This window comes from Alligator mississippiensis, chromosome 11 (genome assembly GCF_030867095.1).
Source record: "Alligator mississippiensis isolate rAllMis1 chromosome 11, rAllMis1, whole genome shotgun sequence".
NCBI classification, from domain to species: domain Eukaryota; kingdom Metazoa; phylum Chordata; order Crocodylia; family Alligatoridae; genus Alligator; species Alligator mississippiensis.
The window spans coordinates 60,657,409-60,674,918 of NC_081834.1; the positions used below are offsets into that span (position 1 = coordinate 60,657,409).

Below are 17,510 nucleotides of genomic sequence, written 5' to 3' on the forward strand. Positions count from 1 at the left end.
CCCCAGCCAGGCCAAGCAAGTTGATGTTTGGCTGTGGGCCTGCAGCACTGCTCAGTTGGGCGACGTGAAGCCCCAGTGGGGTCCCAAACCTCAGACAAAGCCGGCTTGCTCAACAGTTTGCAGCATGGGCCCGGGACTAACCCCTGGATAGGGATTGGGGAGAGCTGTGCACAGCTCAAGAGTTGTGGCCCCTTGCTGTGCCTTCCTCTACATGTGGAGTAGGGCGATAGCAGCCCCAGCCTCTGCTGTGACAGCCCTTTGGGATGTGCTGGTGGGAAGTGCTAGGTCAGACCTATGTAACATCATGGCATAAATCAATGGATCCCGCAGCATCTAAATGGACCATGGAGGTTCCCGGTGTGGTGACCCTGGCGAGTAGAGACACTCAAAAAGGCCGAGGTGCACTTGATCTAAGTTACGGTTTTATCTCAAAGTGGTGTAACTTAGATTGGTAGCAAGAAGAGAATACCTCTGCCCTTGGCAGGGGGTGCAAATCTCAAACCAGCTTCCTCCATTTAAACGACGTGTGCCAAACTTCTCTTGTGCAGTGGATATAGACCGGACTGTGATCACTTATTCCGGTTACAGCGTAATGTCTGCCCCGGCCGTCTGTCCAGATGTACTGAGCAGGATGCAATGAGGCCAGGCCAGAGGCCTGAAGCCAGCCAGTCCCAGTGAGAGACAGGCCCAGCCCTGGCGGGGACAGGCACCCCCTGCACTCAGCCCGGCGCAACAGCCTCGTCCCAGCGGGCCTGGGGACGCAATCCAGGCAGCCGGTCTTGAGGCCACAGGCAGCAGAGCACACACGCTGCAGCCCTGGCAAGCCAGCGTGGCCTGCAATGACCTTGGCTGGGCAACGCTGAAAGCTCTTGGTCCCAACCCTGTGTGCGTGATGCTCAATAGATGATGCTGTATGTTCAAAGTGCACACGCATTTTTTTGTGGCATGAATTCATCGATTCATAGATTCATAGACATTAGGGCTGGAAGGGACCTCAGAAGATCATCGAGGCCAGCCCCCTGCCACAGGGGCAGGAAGTCAGCAGGGATCGTAATATCCCAGCAAGATAAACATCCAAATGTCTCTTGAAGGTGTTCGAAGTTGGTGCTTGAACCACCTCCGGCAGCAAGCTATTCCAGACCTTGGGGGTCGTATAGTAAAGAAATTCTTCCTTACGTCCAGCCTGAAACTGGCCCCCGGTTCTGTGCTGTGCACGGGGCAGTGCCGGCTGCCCGCCCTTGCAGTCCCAGGAGACGGGGCTGGGCCGGGGCCTTCTTCCAGGTGCCCCGGGGTGGGGGATTGACCACGTCCCCGCCGGGAACATGGGGTCAGGGTTCAACCCCCTCAGCGCCCTGGCCTGGTGCAGCCAAAGGCTCCAGCTGCAGCAGGTCCTCTAGGCCAGCTGCTATCCCCACACCTGGGAAGCACATCTGGGCACATTGCACACGTCCACATCCAGGTGGGGACAAGTCTCCTCTCCCCCGTTCCCAGCCCAGCGTTGCTGGGGACAGGACTCGGCAGTTGTCTTGCAAGCGGGCCAGACCAGGCTCGGGCTGAGATATTGGACCAGCCGTGTGGGTAGCCAGGCTTCATGGCACTGGTCAATGGCCTCTCCAAGGCTGCGGTGCTGGGGACGCTCTGTGTGGGCCCGGGGCAGGGCCTGCCACCGCCACCACCGCCTCCAAGAAGCTGTTGATCAAGACTGAGGACGTGATGAGAACAGTATATGGCAAAGGGATGTTACGAAAAGAACAAGACTTATTTGCACGCTTTTTTTGTAGGATAGTTTTGCAGAAAATCCATGGATTTGAGCTTCCCATACAATAATTTCAGATTTCTGACCTAGCAATGCCAGAGGGCAGCACGGCCTGGAGACCCGGACACCTGGGTGCTCACCCCACTCACTGGCAACCTGCTGCTGGGTTGCGGGTCACGCCATTCCTGCCTCAGTTTCCCTGCTGCCCCGAGTTGGATCTGGGGGGCGTCAGGCTGGGTATAATCGGTAGGAGCTGCAGGTGGGTCTGGCTGGGGTGACCAGCTGCAGAAAACAAGGGTAGGAGCTGTAGCTGGCTCTGGGGCATTGGGCTGGGTATAGCGGGGTCAGGAGCTGCAGCTGGCTCTGGGGGCATTGAGCTGGGTATAACAGGGACAGGAGCTGCGATTGGCTCTGGGGGCATTGGGCTGGGTATAACAGGGACAGGAGGTACAGCTGGCTCTGGGGGCATTGGGCTGGGTATAACAGGGACAGGAGCTGCGATTGGCTCTGGGGGCATTGGGCTGGGTATAACAGGGACAGGAGGTGCAGCTGGCTCTGGGGCATTGGGCTGGGTATAGCAGGGACAGGAGCTGCGGCTGGCTGTGGGGGTGTCAGGCTGGGTACAGCGGGAATAGGAGAGGTGGCTGGCCTTTGCGGGCAGACGTTGGCCTAGGTATAAGAAGGGGTATTGGTCTCAGGTTGCATCCAGCCAAGTTTAGGTTAGATCAGAGGAAAAGCTCAGGAGGCGGGTAGTAAAGCACAGGAACAGGCTCCCAGAGAGGCTCTCTAATCTCCATCCTTGGAGGTTTTGAAGCCCCGGCTAGAAAAAGCCTTGGCTGGGATGATGTAGTTGGGGCGGGCGCCCCTGGTGCCCAGCGCATGGCAGGGCGTCCAGGCAGAGGTGCTCTGTGCCCGGCCCTGGGCTCAGCCCCTCTTGCCCTTTCCCCATCCAGCTTTTCTGCTTCCCCTTCTCTTCTCCCCGTGGGGGGCAGAGACGTGGCGGTGGAGCTGAAGACCGAACTCAGGTGGGTGAGCGCTTGCTGGGGTGCGGGAGGGCACCCAGGTGCCTGGGTTCCCCGATCCCCCGCGTAACCCTCCAGCCCCTGCCAGAGCAAGGGGAGCTCAGGGGTCCGGGCTCCTGGCCTGCCCCCGACTCCCTCTCCCAGAGCAGGGAGATAGCTCAGGCCCCCTGGCTCTGCTGCCTGGTGCAATCTCCCAGCATGCTTTGGGCTGGGGCAGATCGCCTGGGGCAGGTGAGGACTCACGCTGGGCTGGTGCCCACCGGCTTGAGCAAAGCCCATGCAGATTCGAGGCCCCATGGGGATGGCAGGGCATGGACAGCTGGGGCTGCCCTCGATGGGCACCAAGGTCGCAGCTCCCACCCCTGGACTCCCGGGTCCCAGGCCCAGCTCGTGTAGCGGTTGGGGGTTGGACGCTTCCATGAGTGGCTGCATACGTCCGAAGGGCGACAGAGCTCCCATTCACCTGGTCCTCTGGAGCAGGATCCCCGGTGATCTCCAGGACACTGTTATTGGTCACCCTGAAGATCTGCAGCCTCTTCCACTTCCCCGAGATCTATACCACCATCTTCTCCCACTCGGCAATGCTTGTTTTGCAAGTCCAGGCACCACCTTGGGCAGAGCCAAGCTGCTCTTGGAAATATTGCTTCACAGGCAGTGCTTAGTTTCATGATCCTTGCACCGCTTTGTACTCCTGACTCTTGTTCCTCTTTAGGCTGCTGCTTGTGGTGCAAAAACTGCAGCCAGGACTGCCGGGCAGCTTGGCAGCGGGCTTGCAGAACAGCAGCCACCCAACGTACCCTGTCCAGTGCCTGTATGAGTGTGCATGCACACGGGCGCAAGCTGGTACTTTTAGTTCTTGTTAGGATGGTGATTTCTTACAGCTCCTGCATTCCTTCCTAATGCTTGCTTTTTCTCACCTTTTTTTGCAATCTGCTCTTTCTCACCCTTTTCCCTTGTTGAGCTGAGCTGAATCAAGTTAGAGATTGAACTAGGCACTGTTTACTTAGTGCTTTAAATGGTTAAGGAACTGAAACCAAACGGAAAGGAAACCAATGGGTGTATAAAGAAGGCTTTTGAGACCTGTGACTAAAGACAGTCGTGGTGAAGTAGGGACAGTCGGGGTGAACTGGGGTGCCAACCTCATGTGGGGGCAGAGTGGAAAGGTTCCTCAGGCCTAGGCAATTCAGGGATCTCTGGAAAACTGTGCCTTAGACACAGAGCTGCTCCCTAGTGCACCACATTGCACGTGGCGTATCCCTCCAGGGTCCGGCCTGTGCTCCATCTGGGGCAGACGCCCAGTGAGCAGTCCCTTGCCTCTTTCAGGAACTTGCAGACTGTCACTGTGCTTGGTCCTGGCTGTGCAGGGCGGAGGAACGATGACTGCACGACCCTTCTCGCCTCGCCCAAGCTGGGAACAGCCGGGGTCTGGCACTACATTGGCAGCAGCCTCCGAGATGCTGCGTTGGCTCTATGCTGCTGGGTTTTGTGAAACCAGCTCCTTGCACTGCAAGCTCCTGTAGGGTAGGAACTATCTCTGCTCTGCATTTGTATATCTAGGGCAATAGTGTCCTGGTCGGTGACTGCAGCTTTCAAGTAATACCCGGTGCAGATGAAGGAGGATGCTAGTGGTGTGAGACTTGCATATCACCCCCAGTGAACTCCTTGAGGGGAGTCTCTCTATTTGGCAACCCCAACTTGGACTTCAAAGTTGTGAAGTGTTTCAGCAGGGAAGTCTGCATCTCAAAAGTGACCTCAAGTGTTTCGCAGCACAGTCAATGTTGGTGCAAGGGAAACATCTAGCTGTTCCTTTGCATCAGCCAGGGAGTTGTCTACAGGCTAACATTGAGCTGCAGTTAGTTATAAGCACACAAAACAGAAAGCTGGCTGAGGTTCCTTTGAACCGTGTCCCTAAATGCATCCTTGGGCAATACAGTGCATCCCTGTGAGCTTTGCTGTTCTTAAAAAGGCTTGGAGGTAGTTGGGAAATATTGGCCTCCTTGCATTGGATCCAAAGGCATTGCCCACGCCATTGAGGTGGGGTGGGGCAGGACCCCAAACGATCCCTACCACCTCCTGTGCAGAACTGCTCCTTCTACCCCATGCCCCCAGCAGAGGATGACGATGCTGCCAGGGTTACCCTGGGAGAGCATCAACCATGACCCATGCCAGGCACCTGGCTCTTTCATGACAGGGGGTGCTGTAGACCTAGCCTCCAGCATGCCCCACCCCAGAAGCAGCTGCATCTCAGCACTTGGTGCATAATCAACTCCCGATACAGCCTTCTTGAATTGTGTGGCTCAAACCAGGACACAGGACCCCAGGGGAGGCCTCAGCAATGCTGAACAGAGCAGGAGATTCATTGCATCTGTTGCTAATTGGCAATACCTCTGACATTTCAGGTGACTGAAGGTCATTGAGTGGCCTGTAGTTACCCGGGTCCTCCCTCCTGCCCTTCTTGTGGATGGGCACAGCATTGGCCCTCTTCCAGTCCTCAGGGACTTCTCCAGAGCGTCACGAGTTGTGGAAGAGTTTCACCAAGGGGTCCTCAGTGACTTTGGCCAGCTCCTTCAGCACTCTTGGATGAAGATCATCTGGTCCCACTGACCTGTCCATGTCTAATATTTTTAGTTGATCACACGCCAATTCTACGGCAATAGTAGGAAGGCAGTTATTCCTGCCATGCTTGTGGCAGAAATGCCACCGTCGGTGCCCCTCTCCAGAGATCTGTCTCCGCCAGCGGGAGAGGCTGGTGTTGAATCCCTCAGGGCAGGGATCTCCCACCTTGTCTCCATGACAAAAGCCTGGTGCCTGGGAGGCTTGGCTCTCTCCTCATCACCACATGCTCCAAGAGTGCCCTGCCTCCAGAGGAAACTCCAACCACCTCCGGACGATGCGTGTGAGTAAGATACTCGAGATCCGATTAGATATTTAGCTTCAGTAACTCAGATGCGTGTTTAAACGGCTACCTCAGCCACCCTGGTTTGCTCTATGGGATTCCTTTGATATTCCTGTAAGATTTCTATGATATTGCTCTACCTTTTACCCTGTTTCCGTCCTACCCCCTGTAATCAATACAGTTCTCCTTTGTGACCGGTGTGGGAGACTTATTGAGGGGTGGGTCTAAATTATGCCAAGGAGGCCCCTTAGGTCTGTGGACTAAGGGAGACTGTCCTAATAAGCCCCTGACTTGGGGAAGTGCCCCAAGTGCCTGTATTGGGTCTAGGACCCATTGGACGATCAGGCCTGCGTTCTCCAAGGCGCGCAGAGCCAGAAGTGAGTCCAGAGCCGTGGATGGTGGCAGCGGGAACCCAGGCTAGCAGGTGTGCTCCAGGGAAGGGGTCGGCCGGACGGGAGGCACCCCAGGGAGGCACTCGGAGACTGGACGGTGGTCGGGCGCAGGGAGGTGGGCGGCTCAACGCAGGAGCGCCCCCTACTGGCCCGCCACTGGGTCTTCCCCCCCTCCTTTACAAGCTCGGACACGGGGCCTCTCAGGGCCGTGGGTCCGGGCGTGTCGGGTCAGGGAGTTCCCACGGGATGCCAGAAGACGACAAAGGAAAAAACCTGGAACATGAAACAAGTTAAGTCAATAACATACACTAACTATAAAACTTGATGGCAGTCTTACACTAGTGATCTCCTCACTAGTCCTGGGTCCTGAGGACCTGCTACCCACAGTCCTTTCGTGACAAGGCGTCCGCTATCACATTCTGGCTTCCTTTTATGTGTTGGACAGTAAAATTAAATTCCTGCAGCTGCCAAGACCAACGTTACAGCTTGGCATTGGTGTTGTGCATGGTCTGCAGCCACTGCAGCGGGGCATGGTCCGACAGGACGGTGAACTGTTGTCCCCACAAGTAGGGCTTCAGCTTGTTCAGGGCCCAGACGATGGCCAAGCACTCCTTCTCGATGGAGGACAGGTTTCGCTCCCGAGGGATTAGCTTCCGGCTGAGGTACGCCACAGGGTGCCGTGTCTCCTGGTGCTTCTGTAAGATCACGGCTCCCAGTCCTACGTCGGAGGCATCTGTTGCCACGTAGAAGGGTTTATCCTGGAGCGGTGCCTTCAGGATCGGTTGTTTGACCAGGGCAGCCTTGAGGGTGTCAAAAGCTTCCTGGCACCCCTGCTTCCAGACCACCGGGTCTGGGCTCCCCTTCTTGGTCAGCTCGTGCAGCGGGGCTGCGGTTGCTCCAAACCCCGGGACAAATCTTCGGTAGTAACCCGCCAGGCCGAGGAAGGCTCTGACTTGCATCTTGGTCTGTGGAGGCGGCCAGTCTTTGATGGCCTTGATCTTGTCCCACAAGGGAGCAATATGACCTCCACCCACACGATGACCCAAGTACACTACCTCCGATAGTGCCCACTGGCACTTCTTGGCTTTCACCGTAAGACCCGCTTGCTTGATCTTACCTAGCACGGTGGTCAGGTGAGTCAGGTGCGACTCGAAATCCTGGCTGAAGATGGCGATGTCATCGATGTAAGCCATGGCAAACTGCTCACATCCTTGCAGCAGATTATTGATCAGTCTCTGGAAAGAGGCAGGCAAGTTGTGCAACCCGAAAGGTAAAACTGTGAACTCGTATAGCCCCGTAGGTGTGGTAAAGGCAGACTTGGCTACGGCATCCGGGTCCAGGGCCATCTGCCAAAATCCTTTGGACAGATCGAGAGTTGAGATCACCTTGGCTGGGCCCAGGCGATCCAGCAACGTGTCCATCCTGGGCATAGGGTACGCATCAGGGGTGGGAATGGCATTCAGCTTCCGGTAGTCCACACAGAACCGGATGGTCCCATCCTGCTTCCGGACGAGTACCACCGGACTGGCCCAGGGACTCGTCGAAGGCCGGATTACCCCCAACTCCTCCATCTCTGCGATCTCCCGTTTTATTTCTTGCCTCACCTTCTCATTGACTGGGTAATGTCGGGAGTATATAGGGCGATGGCTGCCCGTCTCTATCGAGTGTACCGCCAGGTCCGTTCTACCTGGTTTATTAGAGAACACAGTCTCAAAGTCCTCGAGCGCTGCGAGCAGCTGGTCCTTGTCCTGGGTCGGCAGATGGTCCGGCAGGCGGAGTTCCTCGATCCGTGCCTCGCCATCCCAGTCTCCATACATGACCGGCTCCTCAGGGTCCTCCGGAGTTCCCTCAACGGAGGGAACCCAGAATACCATCTCCTTTCTGTCGTAGTAGGGTTTAAGCATGTTCACCTGAATTGTCTTAGGTTTCCTACCCTTAATAGCCACTACATAGGTCACATCATCCAGTCTGTCCAGGACAGCATGGGGACCTTCCCAAGCAGCTTGCAGCTTGTCCGTTTTTAGTGGCAGGAAAACCATCACATTCTCACCCCGCTCAAAGGTACGTAAGCGGGCCTTCTCATCATACCAGGACCTTTGCTTCTCCTGGGCCTGTCCCAGGGAGTCCCGTGCCACCTTCATCATGTCAGTCAGTTTCTGACGGAAGTCAAGCACGTACTCCACCATGGCAGTCTGTTGTGGAAGCGATCTTCCCTTCCCATTCCTCTCTCACCAAATCGAGAGGACCTCGCACTCGCCTCCCGAACATCAGCTTGAAGGGCGAGAACCCAGTGGACTCCTGGGGCACCTCCCGGTAGGCAAAGAGCAACTGCGGCAGTTTCTCATCCCCGTCATTGGGGTTGGAGTCCACATAGGCCTTGAGCATCCCTTTCAAGGTCCCGTTGAACCTTTCCATCAGCCCATTTGTCTGAGGGTGGTAGGCTGTGGTCTTAAGGTGTTGCACCCCACAACAGTCCCACAGGCACTCCATTACCTCCGCCATGAAGTTCCCACCCCGGTCCGTCAGGATCTCGGAGGGAAAACCCAGCTGGCAGAAGACCTTGATGAGGGCGTCAGCAATCACGGGTGCCTCGATGGAGGTCAAGGCAACTGCCTCCGGGTACCGCGTTGTGAAATCCACTCGAGTCAGTATGTATTTCTTTCCTCTACGAGTCCTATGCTTCAGCGGTCCCACAATGTCCAGGGCCACCCTGTGGAAGGATTGGTCGATGATAGGGAGGGGCTGCAGGGGAGCCCTTCTCTTGTCCCCGCTTTTGCCCGTCCGCTGGCACGTCTCACAAGATTTGCAATAGTCCGTCACATTCTGGGCAATTCTGGGCCAAAAAAAGTTCACCTGCAACCGCTGACGTGTCTGTTCCCTGCCCATGTGACCTGCACACGGTAGATCGTGAGCCATGGCAAGCAATTGCTGTCTGTATGTTCGGGGTACTATGAGCTGGCGCTGGGGCTCCCTGGTCTCGGCATGGTTCTTTGGCACCCACAACCGATAGAGAAGCCCCTTATCCCAGACCACCTGTTCCCTCTTGTCCGGAGTGAACTCAGTCTCTTGCTCCTGAGCCATCTGCCGGAGTCCCTCCAAGCTGGGGTCCTCCCAAACCTCCCGCTTGAACTCCTCTTGCCCAACTAAATAGCCTGCCACCGGACGTGGTTCATGCACTTACATTGAACACCTTCAAGAGAAATTTGGATGCTTATCTTGCTGGGATCCTATGACCCCAGCTGACTTCCTGCCCCTTGGGCAGGGGGCTGGACTCGATTATCTTCCAAGGTCCCTTCCAGCCCTAATGTCTATGAAATCTATGAAACTAGGCAATCAGCAGGGAGTTCGCACTCACCCACAGGGACTTCCTGGGTCTCCTCCCTGCTAGTGTCACCTCCCTCTGCCGCTGACGGAATACACACCTCCCCGGGACTGTCACTTAACCCACCCTCGGGGTTACCGGTTCCCTCTGGGACCAGGGTGCGATCGCCGTCTGCAGGGGTCCCTTCCCCTGTGGCCAATGGTTTGGCTTTCTCCTGGAGGTTTTCCAACCCCCCTTCTTTAGACTTCCTGCTCTGCAGGCGAGTCACCGCATGAACGGTGCGGGGCTTTGGCTCTTGGGTCTGTTCCCACCTCTGGAGCTGGGCTTCCTGCTCTATAAGATCCCGTCCCACCAGGATGAGGACCGCAGCCCCTTCCAGTACCCCCATTTCCAGGTATGTTGCACAGTCGTTCCACACGACGGGGGCACGGACTACCGGTACCTTCACAGGTGTGGACCCCACCCCGTGAATAGTGAGGGCCTTCCCCGGGATTATGTCTGCAGGCGAGACCAGGTTGGAACTAATTAGTGTCACACTGGCCCCCGTGTCCAGTTCCCCCACAAGGGTCCTCTCCTTCACCGTGATCATGGTCCGGTGGGGGGCCATCACCTCCTCTGAGTTTGTGATCCGGTAGCAACAGACACTCCTCTCAGAGGGTCTCCGGCCCTCCCCCTCACTGCTCACGGCTGTTGCACGCCTGACGGGCCTGGGTCTAGTGCTTAGCTTTGGGCAGTTGGGCTTGATATGGCCTTGCTCCCCGCAGTTATAGCACCCCCTCTTTTCCGAACTGGGTGGTTTGTCCGAATCTGGGGCCGCCGTGCGCTCTGCAGGAGGTGGCCCTCTTTCCCCTTTTTGACCTGGACCTCCCTTCCCCCCTCTTTGGACCCCTTTTTGCTCTTTCACAGAGTAGGGAGGCTTCTCACGGTTTAGCAACAGTCGGTCTGCAATTTCTGTGGTCTCGTGAACATTGTTGGGGTCCCTGTCCCTGACCAGGGTCTTAACCTCTCTCGGACAGCAATAATAGAGTTGTTCCAGCACCAGGAGCTGGCGAGACTTTTCTCCAGTGTCAGCCTTGGCTTCGGCTAACCATTTAATGCATGTGTCCTCCAACAGGGCCCCAAAATCAGTCAATGACTTTCCGGGTTGTGGGCGCGCATTCCGGAATTTCTTCCGAAAATACTCTGGTCCTAACTGGAATCTTTTAGACACAGCAGCTTTGAAGGCGTTATAGTCATCAGCTGCGTCTGAGGGCAGGCTGTTCAGGACCACCGCCATGTCGCCCTCTACCAGCGCAGACAGGTACATCGTGATCCTTTCCTCCGGCACCTTGCACCGCTGGGCTTGTCTTTCGAAGTTGCTTAGGAACACCGCAGAATCGTCTCCCTCTCGGTAGCGAGCGAAGGCAGAGACGTCCAGTTTGGGGTGTTCCCCGGACGCTTGTGGAGGGTTCGCGTTTCCCCCGATGGTCTGCAAATGGACCTGAGTGTCGAGCTTTTTCTGCTCGAGCTCCATCTGCATCCTCTTTTCCTCCATCTGGGCTGCCAGTTATTCCCTCTCACGCTGGGCTTCCAGCTCCAGCCTTTTCTCCTCCAGCCGTCGTTGTTCCTTCTTTTCTTCCCGCTGTTCCCTTTCACTCTTGGAGCATGCGGTGATGAGGAGAGAGCCAGGCTCAGATTCACCTGGATGACCGCATGGCTAATGGCTGCCTTCTTCTTGGACCGGGCCCTTAAATAACCTCTCTGACCTCAGCAGCCCGGTCCAATTGAAGCTGCCAATACTGGCCACAAGCCGACCAATCTACAAAGCATCCCTGGCTACCTGGGCCGGTGTGCAGGGCCAGGCTTTTCCCCCTGCCCAGGTGACCAGAGCATCGCCTCCCAGGCCCCAGGCTTTTGTCATGCAGACAAGGTGGGAGATCCCCGCTCTGAGGGATTCAACACCAGCCTCTCAGGCTGGTGGAGACAGATCTCTGGAAAGGGGCACTGACGGTGGCATTTCTGCCACAGTGCTCATCCTGTACTCCACCTGGTGCTGTTTTCCCCTTGGTCCAGTGAAAGACTGAGGCGAAGTAGTCGTTCAGGAGTTCAGCTTGCTCCTGGGTGCTGGTAACCAGCTCTCCTGCGCTGTTGAGCAATGGCCCCACACTCCCATTTATTTTTGTCCTGTTCCCCATGTACCTAAAGAAGGACTTCTAGTTGTCCTTGATTTCTGTTGCTAATCTAAGCTTGGTCGCCACTTTAGCCTTTCTTGTCTGTTCCCTGCCAATGCGGCCATCCTTGTATAGTCCTCCTTGGGGCCTGCCCGAGCTTCCCTTGTTTCTACGCCTCTTTCTTCTTTCTTAAGAGGTCTGGGATTTCCCTATTTAGCCAAGAGGGCTTCCCAGCTCTTCTGTTACCTTTTCTCCGCATGGGAATGGACTTCCTCTGTGCTTCCCTACTTGTTGATTGAAAAATTTCTGCCGGAAAAAACTTACGCTCTAAATCGGACATGTAGGCTGTTCGCAGATGTTGGCGGTGGGCGGAAACACCACTTTACATTAAACTCCGCACGCTCCTGTGCTAAGCCCAGCGCAGGCCTAGAAGAAGCATCGCATTAGTTGGAGTTGGCTTTCCCAATGTCTGTATAGGTCAGACAATTAGTGGGGCTTTTTGTCAATTTTTCTTGTGGCTTGAGTTGCAAGGTTGGCAGTCAGAGGAAAGCTTGTTTAAATGAAGTAAGTGTGATTTAGAAGACATTGAGACAGATATTCTGCGTCCCATGGTTGGGAAAGGGGCATTTACATTCCTATTGTGAAATGTTCTGGGATTAAAACAAATGCAAGATCTTCCATGTGCAGGCTGCTTGCCTCACGCACTGTGTCTGAGATTTGGAAATGCATGCATGCGTCTCCTTCTCCGTCATCTGGATGCAGTACTCCAACTGCGGCATGCCCAGAGCCGCATAGAGGGGAAGGATCACCTCCCTGGACCTGCTTGTGATGCATCTGTAGATGCACGACAAGGTGCGGTTAGCCTTGCTGGCCACTTCCTCGCATTGGTGGCTCATGTCCATCCTGGAGTCAATGATGACTCCCAGATCCCTTTCTGCAACCATGTTGGCAAGAGGGGTGATTCCCAGCCTATAGGTGTGCTGCTGGTTCCTTCTCTCTGCACTTGTCTGTGTTGAATCCCAGCCTAGTCTCATGCGCCCACCTCTGCAACCTGTCCAGAGCTAGCTGGATCCTGTTCCTCCCCTCCAACATGCCCACCTCTCCCCACAAAAGTGCCTCACGACAAGGATGGGATTCGAACCCATGCATGCAGAACACAATGGATTAGCAGTCCATCGCCTTAACCACTCGGCCACCTTGTCATGCCTGTTACAATTCCCACCACAAAAAAAAAATCTTTCTCAAGACCAAAAAACCGCACCCGTGCTGGAAGGTCTTGGGCCATTCCTGCAGTATTGAAGTGGCTGAGTCAGATGCTGGATCACGAGAAGGGTTGGCCATCACCAAACCACTGGTCATCAAAATGTTGGGGGCGGGGGTAGAAAGAACAGGTGCAGTCAGTGCTTTAATGTTATTCATGTGTGTGGCCCCTCTTATTCCCTTATTGCTCCTTTGAGACTGGCTTTGGATTTAGCACCAATGGATCCCCCTGCAGCGATTCATGGTGCAATTGTTTGTCTCTCTTCTCTTTCTTCCTCAGGGTGCGCTGGACAGGTGCTCTCAAATTCAGCCCAAGCTGATCGTCTCGGCTGAAGCTGTCGTTTACAACGGCAAAGCGCATAACCGCGCGGGGAAACTACCGAGCGTGGTCAAAGATATTTCACTACGTCCAACGTGAACCCTTGCGGAGTTTGTTCGAAACCTCAAGGGTAAACCACGAGGAAATGGAGTCCAGATTCGGCAACATTACTGAACCCTGAAGATCATAGTCCGCTTGAGACCTAAGTACCTGCGCAGAGGGATCCCGCAGGGTTTGGGGCGCAGGCTTGGAGCCCAGCGTAGAGCTGGCCTCTGGGTCCCCCCACATCTTCCTGGTCTCATGTCCTCTCCACGCGAAGAAGGAGAAGGGAACTCGCTGGGGGAGGAACATGTTATATGTGTTTCTACTGGCCCGGCAGGTGAAGAGAGATGTTCATTTGGCCAAAATCCACTCTTGCTTATACCCAGGAAGCCTGAGGCTGTCTGGGGTTGTGTGGGCTCACCGGACAGCAAACCATGGCCTGTTGGAGAGAAGATGATTCATAGATTGTAGTCGGAAGGGACCACAATGGATCATCGTGTCCGCCCCCCTACCCCGGCAGGAAAGAGGGCTGAGGTCAGATGACCCCAGCCAGGTGACTATCTAGCCTCCTCTTGAAGACCTCCAAGCTAGGTGACAGCACCACCTCCCTTGGGAGCCCACTCCAGATCCTGGCCGCCCTTACTGTGAAACATTTCTTCCTGATATCTAACATAAATCCACTCTCAGCTAGTTTATACCCGTTGTTCCTAGTCACTCCCTGGGGCGCCTTAGGAAACAGCGCTTCCCCTATTCCCCGTTGACGTCCACTAATAAATGTATAGGCGGCCACAAGATCTCCCCTCAGCCGTCTCTTGTGAAGGCTGAAGAGATTATCGTTGGACCGATATTATTTAATATCTTCATCAGTGATTTGGACGAGGGTGTGGAGAGCACTCTCTCCAAGTTGGCTCATTCCAAGTTATAGGGGAAAGTTAGTACACTGGAGGGCAGGGAGCAGATTCAGGCCGACCTGGACAGGTTGGATCAATGGGCAGAAAAAATTGGATGCAATTTTAATAAAGATAAATGCAAGGTACTCCACCTGGGAAGGACCCCCAGCACACCTATAGGTTGGGGAGCGTCCTTCTCAGCAGCTCGGAGGCAGAGAGGGATCTTGGAGCCATAATTTACTCCAAGATGAACAGGAGCCGGCAGTATAATGAGGCCATCCACAAGGCCAATCGCACCCTGTCGTGGGACCCCACTTCCCACCTCCCTCCAGGCCGAGAAGGACCCATCCACCACCACTTTGGGTGCGGTCCATAGCCGTAGTTTCCTGGTGTAAGCGTCTTTCACATGGAGGCAAAGTTTGGGGAGCACTTCCTGAGGTCAAAGATTTAAACAATGTCAGCCCAACAAGCCTCATCCCACAATGTTTCCGAGTTTGTTGGGGAAGTCTGAGCAAGACACTTCCAGCTCTGCACAAATTCGGCAGCAATGCCAGTGTTTCCTCGGAGGTGATTGTAAGTCGTGCTGCCTATGGTGGTCTGTATGGAAAGGCTGATGTTTGAAACTTGCCATCTGGCCTGGTTTTACTTCTCCCCAGGGATGCTCGGGTTCAAAAAAAGTGCCATTTGATTTAAGAAAGTACGAAATATCTGGAAATGACCTGTGAGCCTGGACTGGAAAACTCTTCCTTGTGCATACTCGAATGTCCGCTCGTCTCTCTTGCACCCCAAATGTCTCTGTGTGACGTTTCGGAGGGAAGGGTGGTGACGGACATGTCAGGGAAATGGCTACAATAATTTACAGCCTTTTACCACCCGTGGGGGATAATGAGGGCCCTGAGTGCGCATGTCCTCTCCTCCCCTTGGTGGGAAGGACAGGAGGACTTGCACCGAGGTGACCCCTTTGGTCCCCCCGCTCCAAAACCCCTCCTGTCCATCACCAACAGGCGTTCATCCATGCGGTATCGTGCTCTTCACGGGAGCTGTCTTGGGTAGGGAATCCCCCCGGGCGGCAGAAAATGGAAGACATTCCCAAGCCACGCAGGGATCAGAGGGTCAGGCTGGAGCAAAAGGGCCAGCGGGGTGAACGCGGGTGCATGATAAAACACTGCGGGGTGAGACCTGCCGCGCGCAGGGCAGAGAAATCCCATTACTGGGGAGGGTTGTTCCTTCCTGGTGCCTGTCCAGGCAGCTGCTCAGCTTGCTGCCAAGTGCCCCCTGCCCCAAGATCCCCCTAACTCCCGGGGCTTTCTAAGCCGCGCCAGGGGAAAGGCCAGACTGGGAATGGGATGACAAGGTGTGTGGGGAGCACAGTGCCCACTTGGTGTTCCCACTGCGCTGCTCCACCACAAGAACCTCTTATGAAGAAATTACTTTTTGAGGTAGGATGTCTGTTATGTGGGCTGGCCTGGTGTGTGCATGGCAGGTGAAGTCAGCAGAAGGACAATCAGGTCATTAGGGGTTCAGCCCTGATTTATACAAGTAGCTCATGACAAGGGCAGGATTTGAATCCACACATGCAGAGCCCAAAAGATTAGTAGCTCAACACCCTAACCACTCAGCCACCTTGTCATTAGGTTCAGGAAGCTAATTTTTACCCAGAAGCCAGCTGAAGGTTAGTTGAAGTTTGGTGACTAATTAAAAATATGACAGATGATGAAATGACAGCAAAAGTACAATCAATTACTGTTGATTGCTGTAGGCTTTTAAAGCATCTTGATTATCCTATTGATCTCTGTCTAGTCATTGATAGAAAAAGTTTTCTTTTTTTTACTTTAACTTTATAACTTAAATTAGCCAAAGTTGCGACTTGTGTTGAGTTCATACATTTCCTCTGCATGCCTCTTGTGTCTTGTACTGAAACAACACATGTAAATCATTTGAATGAAGCCAAACCTTTGAAAAGACTTAAATTGTATTGTTTTGCAGGCAGAAAGATTGTTGGGTTTTTTTGGCCTTTGGGAAGCAAAGCTGTGCTGTATTGCATGGTGATCCTGCAGTGAGGTGTATGAAAGAGAAACGTATGGAGGCTTTTCCCTTAATTTTTAAAATACATGATACAGTCATTCCTATTCCTCATCATAGAAACATTGGCCCTCAATCTTATCTTTCTGGTGCATATTTCATGCGTTTGTGGTTACTCCTGCATTTCATGCAAAGGAGAGGAGACGCAAGCTCTACCGAGAGGTAACACAGTCACCGGTTACCTAAGGACTTTGGAAAGCTGAGCTTCGTTCCACCCTCTGCCACAGCCTGCCCTGCTGACCTTGGGCACATCCTTTTGTCCCTCTGTGCCTCGGTGCTCTGACCGTGAGTGGGAATGATCCTTCTCTACCTCACGGGGAAGTTGTGAAGATACATCCACTGTAGGCTGTAAGGCACGTGGGTGCAATGGTAATGGGAGTCAGATGAGCTCCTAACATACAAAAGATAAAATGTTAATCCTTCTGTCCCCAGACTTCTGCTTAAACTGAGTTTTTTCCAAGTTCGTGGTCAATGGCTGGACTCCTCGTTTTAAATGTCATTCCAGCGTCCAAGCTCTGTGTTAGTCAAGTATAAACTGGAATGAAAAAACCAAAACAGCTGAGTTTGAACCAGTGGGCTGTAGTCCTACTACAGGTGTCTAACCGAGATGCTCCTTTGAGATTCAATTCTTGCAAAGCCCGTCCTGCACTTACATACTCCGGTAGTCTCAGTAAGCCTGTGACACTAGTTTTGCGTGATATGGATTTGAATTCTTCTTTTAAGCTCCGGGTGGATGAACACCGCGTGTCGGCAGAGGGCAGCCCTGTGACACCTCGGGGCACGGCAGCAGTGCAGGTAAAATCGAGTCATGGCTCCTGCGGGAAGCTAAGGGAAAAGCAGGTTTGTTCATATATTTCAGTAATTTTTCTTCCCACAAAGCACGTGCCATTTCTGTCCCTTCTCCGTTTTATTGTCAGTTTTTACCGGTAATGTATTTCCTTTCCACGTGCATCTTGTTTGCATGTGAAGACCCTCCTAGCTTCATCACGAGCCCTTCCAGATGTCATTATGTACTATACAACGCCAAGTGTGGGTTATTAAGGCATTTATAAACTTGATTGCTGCGTTTTTTTTTTAATGAATCTTAAGAGCGGTAATATTCCCACAAGACTTCAAATACACTTCCACATATTTTTGATTCATGTTATCTAAGGGAGGGTTGTGTGCGTAAGTGGCTTTTTGTTTTCAGTGGTATTAGAAATCAGGTGAAGGAGTAAAATGTAATTGGGTGTTTTGTGAAGAAATTTTAAACCTGTATTTTGGGTGTAATTGGAGACAAAGTGGCTCTTGCAGCCTCCTGGGGCTCTTACTGTACATGTCTCGTCAGGTCCATGTCCAGAGCGTGCGCTGCGTCCCTGCACCACGCAGGGGTCTGGACT

General features: G+C 54.0%; 1 non-coding gene across 1 annotated transcript; it reads right to left on the reverse strand.

The window, feature by feature from the left end:
* Positions 1-12,658: 12,658 nt before the first annotated feature.
* TRNAS-GCU (transfer RNA serine (anticodon GCU)) lies at positions 12,659-12,740 on the reverse strand. Its single transcript has one exon. It is a non-coding gene; the product is annotated as a tRNA-Ser (tRNA).
* Between the last annotated feature and the right edge of the window lie 4,770 nt (positions 12,741-17,510).